Here is a 14,929-nt window from a genome sequence, read left to right on the forward strand (position 1 = left end):
ATATATATATATATATATATATATATGAATTCAGAATCAGATTAAAAATTGTACTATGTGTCATGTACAGTCATCTTTCTGATCCTACAATTGTGCTGGCAATGAGAAACCACAGCCATAGTTGTGTACCATGTCTGAGACACCAACTACTATCATATCCATGCTTACGAAGGCCAAGTATGCCCTTCAGGGCCCTCTTCTAGGATGTGTCCCCTGTGCATCATTTCCCAGGTACTACATGGCATCCTTCTCTTCTGACACCTTACTCTTTCCTGTATTTGTTTCTCAGAACAATTGTTCCATGCTTTCTTTGAACAAAACTATTTACTTTGAGACAAAGGTAAGCCTTAGCTGGTTACAGTATGGCTCCAATGGCAGGAAACACATGAGGCAGGAGAGTTACAAGCTCAAGTCCAATCTGGACAATCTAGCAGTTTAGCAAGATCCTGTCTCAAAATAGGAAATGGTTGCAGATACAGTTCATGGCCAAGATCTTCAGTTCCATCTCCAATACTAAAACAAATACAGGGTGCCGTAGTGCTTCAAGTTCCATGATAACAAAAGAGAGGGAAGGGGGAGAGTGAAGTGGGGGAGGGAGAGATGAACTCTCCAACTGAGGCACGTGTGTATATGGGTGACCAGTTCATAGACACACAGATATACATGCCCAGAACCTCTGCCAAGCATGAGTGTTGGTTCCAAGCTCATGTGTGCTTCCTCATAAAGGTTTTGCAAGTGGACAAGAAGTAGAAGCTGACTAACCATTGCCAAGCTGAAGATGCAAGGGAACAATTTAACTTGATCTCTCATAAAGGAAAGAAGGCTGCGGCAGCTAACTGGTGGTGAACCTAATTTGTGGAGAACCTCGCAGAAAAGCAGCAGCAATAGCCTTTTGTCCATTGTGCTGAATGTGTCAAAAGGAAAAATAGGTGACTCCCCAGCAGGAGCAACAATAGGTGCAGAGCTGGAGCTTGGGCTTTGGATCTACTTGATTTTATTCAGCAGAACTGAACTGTGCTCATAAGGCTGGTAAAGTGCAGAAAGTTTTATATTCTAATTCTGGTTGATAAATTTGAATACATCTTTACCTCATAAGGGAGTTTAAGAGCACAACACCACAATGACAAGAATCACTCAATTCTTTTTCTTTATTTTTCCTGTCTCTTTTTTTTATCCTACGGTGCCCAGGATCAAACTCAGGACCTTGCACACTTTTCAGGCAGGTGCTTATGCCACTGAGCTAACTCCCCAGCCAGACAAGAATCACTGTAGTTAGACACTGAGATATTTAGCATCTCTTCTTCAGTAAACAGGTGTTCTTTGGATTGTAAATATTTTTTTCCACTCTATGACTTACATTTTATTATCTTGATGGTCCCCTTTGAAGACATTCTCAATTACACTATCATTCTAAATAATTATAAATTATTATAATTTTTTCCTGGCTGGATAAAACTTTATTTAGATTTGTCCTTTCATGTTTAACACAACAGTTTTGATAATTTTTTTTTTTAAACTTAGATGGTGAAGGAATGCCAACACTTTTCTCTAGTGGATCCAGTATCATTTTTTGAAAAGAAGCTTTACTTGTGCCACAGTGCCCCCATTAAATGAAATTGAGCGTGTTTATATATGTCTTCTCCCAAGTTCTATTCTTTTAGTTAATCTAACATTATGAACAAAGACCTTCAATTTCATTTTATAACAATTTTTGGTAACATACAGAAATAAAATGGACACTACATTCAGTGATTTTCTTAAATTAATATATTAAATCTAATAATTTCTGTATACATTCTTTAGAATTTTTGTGTATATAATCATGTCAAAGCCAAAGAATGACAACTTTGTGTTTTCCTTTCCTCATTATAAATATTGGTTTTTTTCTATTGAACTATGTAAACTCTTATAATAATTGGCAAAAGCAGCAAAAAATGAGCATTCTTATTTGTTTCCAGTCTTGTGGGAAAAATACTTGAATATTTCACCATTTGATATAATGTCATATATGGTTATTGTGCTAACATATGCTATATTTATTACTTTTTTAACATTTATTTATTGTGTGTGTGTGTGTGTGTGTGTGTGTGTGTGGCCAGCTCAGCCCACCAGGGGGCGCGGCTGGCTGGCATGTGGTGCTGGGGGATCGAACTGCGGTCCCTGTGTTTTGCCAAGCTTGTTCCAAGTAGGTGCTTTAGACCACTGAGCCATCTCTCCAGCCCCTGCTATATTTATTACTTTATTTTATAGGAGTTTTATCAAATTCTTATTTCCCTTACCTATTAAAATATTATGAGTTTTCCTCATAATACATTATATCAATATAATACATTGAATTATATTGATTGACATTCGAATGTTAAAGCAATCTGATATTCAAAAATTAACTTTGATATGATGTATTATATCTTCTATGGATTGCTTAGAATTTTTAAATCCATACTTTTGAGTGATATCAAACATAATTTTTTTCCTTGCATGTCCTTGTCAAATTTCAGATTTCCCATTATTTCATTCCTAAGAAAGAAAAAAAAAATGAAATAAATTTGGGATCGTTTCCTTTCTTTTCTTTTATTCTATTGTTTCGAGGAGAATTTATTTATTGAGGGGAAGAAAACTTCTGCCCCAAAGCGGGACAGATGGGAACCTCAGCGGGTTGCCAAAGCCCTGCCTTTTCTAGGGATTTATATAGCGCAAAACCATGTGGTGAGGGTGGATCTAAAGTTGGACACATGGCACCTTACAAGGTGGGCCTTAGGTGAGACAAAAGTATGGCCAACCAATAAGATTGTGAGCATAATTGCTTAGGTAAAACTGACTAAATGGGGATCAGATGGGGAAGCAATTCATGTAGCAAGCAGGGATAAATACAGAACAGGGGCTTGTCCTGTAGGGTGTTGGGTTAGTGACTTCCTGGCTTCTCCAAGGTGATTGACACCTATTTAGAATATCAATGCCTGACATCCATCTTTTCTTTTTCTACTCTCTGGATGATCTTACACAGGATTGAGGTGACTTCTTCTATAATTACTTGATATAATCTGCTACTTATGCCACCTAGACGACAGGCTTAGAGTGTATTGTGTAAAAAATGGTGCTATAAATCTGATATATCTTGTACAAATGAGAATAGGCAGACTTTCTACTTCTACCTGAATCTGTTTTTAAACTTTTATTTTTCAGATTTTGATATTTCATGAAAATGTTTAAATTTATTTACATAAAAATGTTCCCAGTGATTGTCCTTTTTTGATATTTATAAAGATGACAATCCTGTTGTTGTTTTTAATTATCAACAAGAGTTTCTTGTTGTTTTTTTTTTTTTCTCAAAGAATCAACTTTGGCTTTATTAATTCTCTGTAGTGTCTTTTTCTAGCTCAATTTATATTCTTATTAAAATGATTTCCTTTTTTAAATTTTCTTAGGGTTTAATTTATTTGATTCTTGAGGAGGATATTTGAGGATTAATTACTTTTATCCTATTGTATACCTTTAAATTTCAATCTTATTAGAACACACTAGCTTCACTAACTACCCTTTAATTTATACATCATTAAGTTTATAGACTCTGACTCTATGTTCGAATCCGATGGATTTCATTGTGATAATTATTGTTTTAACACATGCCCATATTTTTACCCCCTCTTCGTACCTATCTCCTTTTTGTAATTCTAAAGTCTGTGTTATTTTTCTTTAATATAAAATAATAATTTGTTTCCTTTGTTATTAGCTAAACTGCCATTTGTATCAAAATCCTGTTTGGTTTCACTTTTGAAAGATATCACAACAGATAGCTTTCTAGGTAGGCAATCATTCTCCTTCCACACATAAACATGTCATTTTTGGCACTTGAGTGTCATTGTTTTCAGTTACGAGTCACTCATTAGTGTTGTTCTCACAAAATAATATATGGGTCAATGTTGCTTGCTTAGCTTTGTTTTGTCTTTTTGTGTGCTTTTTTTAAAATGTTGTCTCTGTTCAATTTCAGCAGTTTTGCTATTACTGACTTTGATAGTTTTACTGATATGTATACCAATCTTAGAGTGTTTCTTCAGTTTGTCATTTGGTGTCTGTTTCATTCTCAATTTTCTTTTCGCAATTAGAGCCTCCATTGTATATGTTAAGTTGGATGAAGAGCAGTAGCCAATATTCAATCATTGCTCACTATAAAATCCACATGGCCACTTATACTGTTTTTCTGTTTCTTTTTATCCCCACCCATTTGTCTCTCAGTGACAGATCTGGAGATAATTTTGTCCCATAACTTCAGGGTTACTGAATCTCCAGTGTATCTAATCTGCTGTTAATATAGTCCAGTAGTTCATAATAGTAGTGAGTTATCCATAGGACTGGCAATGTCAGAAGTTGTTGACTTAAGCTTTTTACAGCTCAGCATATTGTTATGGCTTTACTTTTTATACTTCATTTTTATACCTTTCTGCTTGATGGTTAAGACCAAGTTAAAGCTAGACCTATATAACAAGAAATGTAACTTTTGTACCTGACAAGGTAAGTCAAATCCCCTCAGGATTTATCCTGAAACCCTGTAATGCAGTTTGTAGATCCTTTGTCCGTGGCAGTCATGTGGATGAGTCATGCCATTGCTTGACAAATTTGCTCTGTGTGAAAGCCTGAGAGCATGTTTTCTCTCCATGTGACTCTCCTTAGGCACACTCTAAATCATCAATCACTTTCCTCTGTGGACCCGTAATCTCCTTCATCAGAAACTTTGGGACACAACTATATTGGATTATTTTGCTGAATTCATACACTACAATATTTAAATGGCAATGGAATACCCATCTCTGACAAAACTAAACAAAAAAAGGGGATACAAATGAGGGACCATTTTGTATCTGTATATACAAAATAGGATAAATACACAGCTACTTTCTCTTAATTCAATGAGAAGAAAGATTTGTATTAATAGTGTTTGGGTAGGATGTCATGTCTGCCTCTTGTACTATGAATAACCACTATGAATATGTTATAATTTCCTGTTGTAGAATTGCCATTTTAGTTTTTAAATATATTCCAATTCTTTGTGAACTTTTTCACCTAATGTTTTATTCACATAAACATATTGAACATGAATACTTTAAAATTTATGTCAATAATTGCTTACTTCATGTGTGATAATTCTACTTTCTTAGTTTTAGATTGGGGGTCATAACTTATCTCGTCATATGTCTTGTTCTACATTTTTAAAGAAATGCAAAACTTCACAAGCATTAAGTTGAGAAAAGAAGAAGGGTGAGGAAAGACATAAGGCGGAGTACGGCTATCTGGTATACAGCTCTTGGCGTTTGCTGGTGAGGCCTGGGCACGCAGCTCTTCACATTCCCTATGTGTCACCCAGGCTGCAGAATCATCCTATCTGCAGTCCCAAGGTATCTGCTTCCTTTGTCTTGTAAGCTGCTTCTGACATACGGAGGGAAATCTGTATCACCCTTCTTCCTTAGAAACAGGGGCCCCTCCACTGGGGTTCATGAAACAAAAGTGGGTGCTGCCGCTTACTGACAATTGTCCTTGTTGTGCAGAGGCTTCTCTTAATGCTGTTTAAAATGAGAGCCACTCTTGCAGCCTGCAAAATGGTGGGAAAGTGTTGCTATCTGACCATACCAGGAAAAATTTTCCTAAAATAATTGAAGGACATGTAAAGTGCAAAATTATAATAGTGATAAAGGATGGAAAGTGGCCCCTTTTATTGTCTAGGGCAAGTGAATTTTTTTTCAGTTATTCATTGAAACAGCTGTTTAATTGTGTTGGTGGCATTGGAGGATAAAAACAAGTGCGAGCTGACTTAAATCTAGCCTTCTGTGGTTGATTATTTTAATTTTTGGTTTCAGTGCAGCACTTACACTTTTATTTAAGCACCTACATCATTTTCTGCTCTCAGTTGAGGGCAGCATACAGCAGGAGGTGGAGAATCCCACCCCCACAGCTGACACAGAAGCAGAGCCATTAGCAATTCAGATGCCTGAGCTCTTCCACCCCTTAGCCTTATATGTCTCTGCAATAATTATGGGTGGTTGTACAAAAACAGAAATCTGGACTGCGGTGTAATTTCCCTAAAGTAGAAACTCGTGTTCTCATGGGTCATGGTTCGAAAAAGAGGAAGAGTTTATTAATAACATAATAAGAGAAGTTAATATAAGCTGAATGTAAAACTTTATGACAATGATATATCCTTGAAATCATGTTTCCTTGTGGCCTCTTTTCTTTCTCACAGGGATGATATTCTCAGGCCTCAGAAGAGGTTTGGGGGACTCCTGAAAATGTACTCATTGTGTGTTCTGGAAAGTTGGCTGTGCTGATGGGGGAGGCCAGGACATGATGAGTATTTTAGTTCATTATGTATGTCTATAACAGAATACTCAAGGCTGAAAACTTAAAAAGTAAATAAGTTTATTTGACACACAATAATAGTACTGGAGAATTTAAATAGCAGGGTGCTGGTATCTTAGTGAAGGCTGCATTACAAAATGGCAGAAAAGGGAGCTGGTCGTATGACCTTGGGGTAAGGCGCATGTGGTGGGCTTGCTTTACAAGATGCACTATTATAAGACCTAATCCAGTCACAAAGGATCTAATTCACTCTTCTCAGAATGGTCCCTCCAATCCCATGATCTAGTCATTTTTCACTAGGGTGCGTCTCTTAGTACTGACACAACCCCTATGTCAGTACTACTACACTGGGGCCCAAGCTTCAAGTTATTGACTTGGGAGACAAACCACGTTCCAACTGTAGCAGCAGGTCCCCTTACCAGGTTCCATACAACATGCAGGTTCTGTGCTATACCATGGTCATAGGAACTGTGGTAGCTGACAGGGGTCAAAGCCCCAGGCTACCAGTGTTTTATGTTCATGGAAAGCTTATAGAAATTATTGTTATGACTGGTATCTAGATGTCCCACAGACCCTCATGCACTCATAAGTAGGGTTTTTCAGAACTGGCTGGACCTAAGGTGTGATGCTGGGATCAAGATATGTCCCAGATCAGTATGTGAATATGGCCTTGTAGGCATCCATTTGGAAAATCACATTTCTTTATGAATATGGAGTAGTTCAATAATTTTCAACTTGAGTGGGGAACAACCACTTGAATTGAATCAGCATAGATCTGGGCATGAAAGACTCACTTTATGGAGGATTGTTGTTGGCACAGTATAAAAGGAGAATGGGAATGGTGAACTTTAGCTGATTTTCCTTGGAAAAACTTCCTTGTGACTGATTTTCCTCAAAGGACCTTCTGCTGCTCTTTACCTTCATCTTGGGTATCATTTCCTGGCTTTTGGCACTGATTCTTCAGCTACCATCAGTGGCCTTCTGGCCCAGCAGTCAGACTCTAGTTTCTAGCACTGATTCTTCAACCTCTTGGCACAGACCCTTCAGTCTTTCTATTGCAGATTCTTTGACCTCATGATGTGGACTGGTATAGGCCATTACTGTGAGCTGCAAGCCTTTGGTTGGATCCATCAGATCACTAGCTCATGGACAGATCTTTTGCACTCTTCCACATTGGACTCCATGGGGGCACAGTAGGCAAATCTTGCAAATTTCTCTATCTTTCATCAAATCTAAGTCAGAGCATGTACAGTCTTTTGAGGAGCCTTGCCCCAGCCCTGCAAACTCTTGTAAACACTGACTAATACAGGTACTAGTGTAGCATCCTTGAGAATATTATCCCAGGAAGCTTATCAGATGTAACTCTAGTTTTTCAGCTTCTCCAAGGAAGAAAATAGCCTGCCAGGGTAGGATAGATAATGTTCAAATGTAACAGATGACAAGCCCCTTTTTCCAAGGTCCCTCACTCTAAAGATGGATGCTACTCTGGGTGTGGAAGACACCTCTGGAATATGAAATAGGTGATTCCAAAATCTTCTCTAACTGCTGCCAAAGAAAGCACAAGACATTATCAGCATTCTCTGATAATTCTCTAGTCTCAAAGGTTTTTGGTGTCTACAGTCTGTATTTCATGTAAAATTTCACAGAAAAGTCAAATTCATCCTTTTCAAGTAAATTTTTGCTTTTTTAAAGGATCCAGATGATAATTCAACCCTAAATAGCAGTTTAGAGCTGCAGAAAATGACTCTGAAATATGTATTGAATTTTTGTAAATATTGTTTACCTTACTAGTGTCTTTAAATTATTTCTCAAAACATGGGCAGAATTTTCATAAGATGCAAATGTCAGGACACCTGATCTCCATGAATGCTTTTCTATTATCCTACCACTCTTCACTTCCATCCTTAATCCTGGCTCTCATGCCAGTCAAGAATTAAATGATGATTAGTAATCATCACTGGCTCTTCTTTTGGCAGAAATTTTGTGATAAGTCCAATAAATTATATATGGAAAAAAGCTAACAAAAGCAGTGTGACTACCACAGCTTCTAAAACTTCCCCTGACAAACAAAAGTGCATCTTAAAGTAAGTAGCACATTTTCTTCTTTCTTCCTAATTTGAAACCTGAAAGTCAAGAGGATGGAATTCCAACATGCACATTGCTCAATTTTCTGTTGGCATTTTTCTCCATGTGAAGAGACTACCATTTGCTCTGATCATTTTAGATCTTTTGTCTGACATAAGACTAATTTCAAATGACAAAGTAACAACCAAGTATCATGAAATGCACACATTTTACAGTACCCTGCCTCCACAAGACAATGGAAAGCATGTTAATGCCAAAGGGCTGGCTCCATCTGTCAAGGAGTGACATTTAAAAGCAAAATTGAAAGCCAAAGGAGCAAACATAGCTTACTTAATCTATTAAAGAAGTGAATGAGGTCTTCTGTGGTGCAGAACACTTGCTAGTGTTAACACTTTTTGAAAAATCCCATGTGTCTGTTAGGAAAAGCTAGGGCACAAAACAGAAACAAGCTATAGCCCTCAGCACGTCCAAGAATAATGCAAATTTCTTACTCTGTTGCAGGTCCAGGGAGGTCTGCAGAGCAGCAAAGCCATTAGCACAGACACACGTCTGAAGCCTAGAAATGACATCACTCTCCAGCATACTGACCAGAACAGGTCAAGAGGCCAATGCAGACTAATCAGGCTGGGGAGACCCAGTTCTCCTGGGGAGTCACTGTGTGATACCAGTGGAACAGTAACAAATCTAAGTATACCAGTTGCCACAATCTTTGCACAATTTTGGGTCTTAAAAACATGACATTTGATACTAAAAGTTCTTAACATTAATCACTAATCAATCACATGGAGTGTCCTTTATATATACTCTACCTAGATTCATACAAGTCAAATGAAACTCTGAATCTCCAGGATGGAGCCCAGCCATCAATATCTTTTCAAATTTTAACACATAGTGATTATAGGATCCCTCTGAGAGTTTTATAACCTCCCTCCTGCCTAAAATATGGCTCAGTAATGCCTGTACCTGTCCTTGACCCAGATGAATTCAGACCGCTCCAAGCTGAAGCTTCCCCAGCAAGCATAGAAGAGAATAGACCAGCCAGCATTGCTGCAAGGAAATCCAGTGTTCAGGGGAAAAACTCGAGGGACTGAATAGGTCTACATAGTAAAGGGCCCCGCTGCACACCGTTCAGATCCATGGCCCATTGGCATTCCCCAGACTAGGAATCTGCAGGTTCTCTGCTGACTAACAATAGAACACTTTATTTCAAATGAGTAGAAGCTACCTGACAACAGGACTTTCAGGTGACTTTGGTGCCTTCTGGCCATTTTCCTCTCCCCTTGTTCACACTGTCATTTAGTCCTTCCACCAAGCAGGCACTGACACACTCAAGTGGCCAACAAGGGTCAGGCCTCTGACTAAGTAGGAGTCCTAGAAGCTTTTCTTCCCCTGAAGCCTCCAAGATGCCAGTTAGGACAGGCTCAATGCTTATACTCCAGGATTAGTCAGTCACAGGTTATAGGGTTGGCCAACTCACCTGACCTGAACTTCTTACAGTAATAGAGAATTCAAAACAAAGATATTTAGGATCTACAAGCCCTATGCCTTTGTACAAGGAGAGTAGGTGGCATTTCAAGGGAATTCAAATTACCAGTAATCCCAGGGAGGTACAGCAGGGCTCTTTTGGAACAAGTCTTCTTGAACAGTACAAGGCACAGCAGAGCAACAAAGGTACTCTATTACTGATTGTCTAATTAGGTACCTGGGATAAAGCAGCCAGATATGTCAGGGAATCCCAGAAGCCTCTTCTGCCAAAATCAGACAACCTAGATTTTGGCCCTAAATGGCTATTTCATTTTTCTTAAGATCTCTTTCTAGCACATGGGAACTAAGGTGCAGCCCAGCAGACCAAGTTCAGCCCTGTTGACAGGGTTCAGCCCAGCAGGCTGAGTTTGGTGGCATGGTCCTCTGAGGAGAGGTTGAGACCTATAGCTGTGCCTGGTGAGCTGAGGTGAACTGCTAGGCCCACCAGGGCCTAGTATGATGCCCAGACATACAGAACAATCCTTGTGGCACAATGGTGCCAGGCGATAACTTAGGTAAACTAGTCTGCCTGGAGGACTCCTGGTATGTGAAGAGGAGGTGCCCAACAGAACTCAGGGGAACTAGTATATATATAATTTCCCAACTTATGATCTGCTTTACAGTATAGCTATAATGTTTGCTTTTATGGTTTAAAATTAAAAAAAAATTAGCTACCCAAGTTTATCAATTTCTAAATTTCACTTTCTATTATTAATACTACTACTTGTACTATTTAGGTAGAACACCATATCTGCTCTAACTACACATTCTTTCATGGGTAATATCAGTAGGTGCTTGAGTAACAAACTCATCAAAGCCCTATTCCAAAGGATGGAGAACAGTGCCAAACAGGAACCAATACCCCACTATTAATAAGAAGGTAAAATATTGGGACACAACAAAGCAAGAATCTCTAAGACAGAAGAGACAACTAAAGAACAGGCTCTTTACAGAGAAATTCTGATTGCTCTGACTGACACATCTACAGACTATCAAACTTTCACCAAAAATAATCACAGAAATAAAAATGAAGAGTGCTCTCTGAAATAGAAAAATGATAAAATGAAGAAGGAAAAGGCAATCTCTAAACCTGAGGCCACCCAGTGAAACACAGGAGACACTAACATAGAAGAAATGATAGTCACACCTAACATCTCTGAAATAATAGCAATCAAAAGAAAGAAACAACTGCAGAAGAGCATAGAGGAAATAAGATCAGAAATAATCTCCAAGGTTAAAAAAAAAGAAATAATAATGATAATAAATGAATTTACTAAGTGTGCCTACAGAAGACATTGATTAAAAAATAGAGGATAAGAGAACATTGAAGGAAACATTGGTTGTACAATATAGGAAAGAAATAGAATTCATTAAGTAAATTCAAAGAGCTTTACAGGAAATTCAAAGCTCCATTAAAAGTTGGTAAAACTGTTTGAGTGAAAGTAAAAATAGACTTTCAGACCTTGAAGACATCATAACAGCTAGTGACAAGGAGGGAAAAACTGTCTTAAAAACAACAAGGTTCCACAAAATAATAATTCAACAGCAAAGATGAACAACATAAGACTGATAGTTATTAATGAGCAACAAGGAGCCAACACAAATGACATAAAAAATATAGACAAATAGCAGAAAACTTTCTAAATATTGGGAAGCAATCTAAAATTCATATTTCCAAGGCATATAGAACTCCAAAACATATCAACCCTATTAAATCTACACCCAGACATATAATAATAATCAACATCCCAGAAATTTAGCACAAGGACAATATATTAAAGATGCCAGAGAAAAGAAACATCACATTTAAATGAAAACCCATCAGAACAACAGATTTTTCAACACAAACCTAGTCAAGGAGAGCATGGTACAAAGTATTTCTAGTCTTTCAAGAAAACAAATTTCAACCCAGACTGTTACACCCTGAAAAACTCTCCTTCAAGTTTAATGGAGAAGTAAAATACTTCCATGAGCAAGAACAACTAAACCAATTCATGATGACAAAACCAGCTCTATACAGATTGCTAAAACATTCTAGAAAGGGATCAAAATGACTACAACTCCAAGAATAACAGAAAGAAACCCACAGACAGGCTAAACAAATTAACCACAGGACAAGTAGGAAACCAATGACAGGAAAATAACATGGCAGACATAAACCAATACATGTCGAATATAACCATCAATTCACCAATTAAAAAATAAATTGGCAAGGTAGCTCAAGAAGTGAAATCCAGCAATATGCTGTATATAAGAAACACATTTAACCATAAAGAAATTCAGAGTAAGGAAGTCGAAGAATGAAAAAAAAAAAAATACTCTATGCTTCAGGGGTTCAGAAGAAAGCAGGATTAACTAAAATGTTTGCATACAACCTGAACTTCAAGAATCATTAAATGAGATAAAGAAGATCACTACATACTAGTTAGGGGGAAAAGTCAAGAGGAAGAAATAATAGTCATGAATATATATATATGCACCAAATATGAGAGTACACAACTATAGAAGATAAATTTTAATGAACATGAAAAATCGAATAACCAATAGCACAATCTTAACAGGGAACTTTAACACTCTTTTATCTCAGAAAATATATGTCAGGTAGACAAAAAATTTGGAAAGAGAAAAACGGATCCAAACTTTGAAAAACTGAACAGAGTGAACATTTACAGAGCGTTCTACCTAACAACATCTGAATACACATTCTTTTCAGCCATGCATAGGACGTCTAAAATAGACCACATAGTAGTCCATAGATCATGCTTAAGTAAATGCAGGAAAACATAAATTACCCTATGCATATTATCTTACCACAATGCAACCAAACTGGAAATTAATTACAAAAGAAACTTCAAAAACTATATAAACATTTAGAAATTAATAAACATCCTCCTCATCAGCCAATGGGTTACAGACAAAATTACAGAAGAAAATAAACAATACCTACAATCCAATGAAAATTCAACTACAACATACTGGAATTTGTGTGATACAGTGTATAATCTTTTGCTGCATTCTATTTGCTACTATTTTATTGATGATTTTTGCATTTATGTTCATGCAAAAATACATGAACATAATGAAAGAAGCTCTAAGATGTAAATTTATAGCAGTGAACTCACACACTGGGAAAACAGAACAAGAACAAATAAATACTCTAACACTTCACCTCATACTTTACAAAAAAAGAGCAAACCAAGCCACAGCCCAAAGAAAGGAGGAAATTATAAAGATTAGAGCAAAAATTAATGTATTTGAGAAAAAAGAAAACAATACACAAAATTAATGATTCAAATTTTCATTGGATTGCAAAAACACTGCTGGGCAACAAAGGCAAGGCAAGAGGCATTACAATTCCTGACTTGAAATTATACTGCAAGGCTACTGTGATAAAATGAGCATGGCACCTATTAATCCTCAGGTCTTTTTTTTGCCAGTGCCATGCAAAAAAATACCTGAGGATGAATAGGACATATAAGAATATTTAAATTGGACTACAAACACATTCAGCAAACTTATCACTGACAAAGGAGCCAAACATGTTCACTGGAAGAAAAATACACTCTTTAACAAATAACACTGGAAAAACTGACTCTGCACATACTGAAAACTTAAACTAGAGCCAAGTCTATCACCATACATTAAACTAAAGTCGAAAAGGGTAAAAGATCTAAACATTAAAAGAGAAACACTAAATTTACTGTAATAGAAAGTTGGTAGAAATTTTCAAGACATAGGGATAGGCAGAGTGTTTACAAATGAAAGCCAACTACACAGGAAATATTTCAAATAATCAAAACTGGGATCTCATCTTATTGAGAAGTCTCTGCCTGTCAAATGAAATCACCAACAGAGGGAAAAGACAACCCACAACTGGGAAAAAAAATTAACCAACATTTTCTCAGAGAAGGACTTCTCTCTAGAATATATAAAAAACTAAAGAATATCTTGCCCCCAAAATTCAAAGACCTGATCTGAAAATGGACATCTGAGATGAATACACACTTCCCACAAGAAAAACTAGAAGTGGCAAATATGTACGTGAAAAAAAATTACACAACATTTGTCATTTCTCAAATGCAAATTAAAGCAATATTGTGATACCATCTCACCCCAGAAAGAGTGGGTTTCATAAAGAAATTAACTAATAAATACTGGAGAGGCTAAGGAGAAGTAGGATTGCTTCTCCACTCTTGGTGGGAAGTGTAGACTGATACAACCACTGTGGAAATCAGTGTGGCGGCTCCTCAAAAAACTAGGAATGAAAATCCCATTCAACCCACCTATTCCCATTCTGGGTATTTTTCCAAAAGAACTTAAAACATCACACCACAGTGATATATGTGTACCCATGTTTATAGCAGCACAACTTGTCATAGCCAAATCTTGGAAACAACCAAATGCCAATCACCTGAGGAATACATAAAAAAGATGTGATTTTTTTTTTTACACAATGGACTATTACTCAGTTATAAAGAAAGATAAACTTGAGGACTTTATAGGTAAGTGGATGCACCTACAGACTATACTCATAAGTGAAACATATCAGACATAAAGGAGTAAATATTGTATTGTCTCCTGAGTGTAAGAGTCTGAAAGAATAAATAAAATCTGAAAGTAATAACAGATATAATAAAATGGAAAGAAATTGAACATAAGGAATAAACACCAAAGATGAGGGAAAGGACAAAATGATAGGAAAAATGTAAGGGGGAAATCATGTAAGTATATATGCAGGATAGCTGAGATGATTGTAGTTCTCATTTTCTTTACATTTTGGAAAGTTGCAATTACTGTTTAAGAATTTCACTTCAACTAACTATGTGATATTATCTATAATCTGAGCAACTACATCGAAGACAGAAAAGTGCAATACAAAAACCATGGTTGGATACATCCCATCTTTCTCTTCTAAATTTCTAAAGTCTTATCAATTAGTATACTCTCTTTAAAATAAATCATATATACAATA

The sequence above is a fragment of the Octodon degus genome, unplaced genomic scaffold (assembly GCF_000260255.1).
Source record: "Octodon degus isolate 3935 unplaced genomic scaffold, OctDeg1.0 scaffold00010, whole genome shotgun sequence".
NCBI classification, from domain to species: domain Eukaryota; kingdom Metazoa; phylum Chordata; class Mammalia; order Rodentia; family Octodontidae; genus Octodon; species Octodon degus.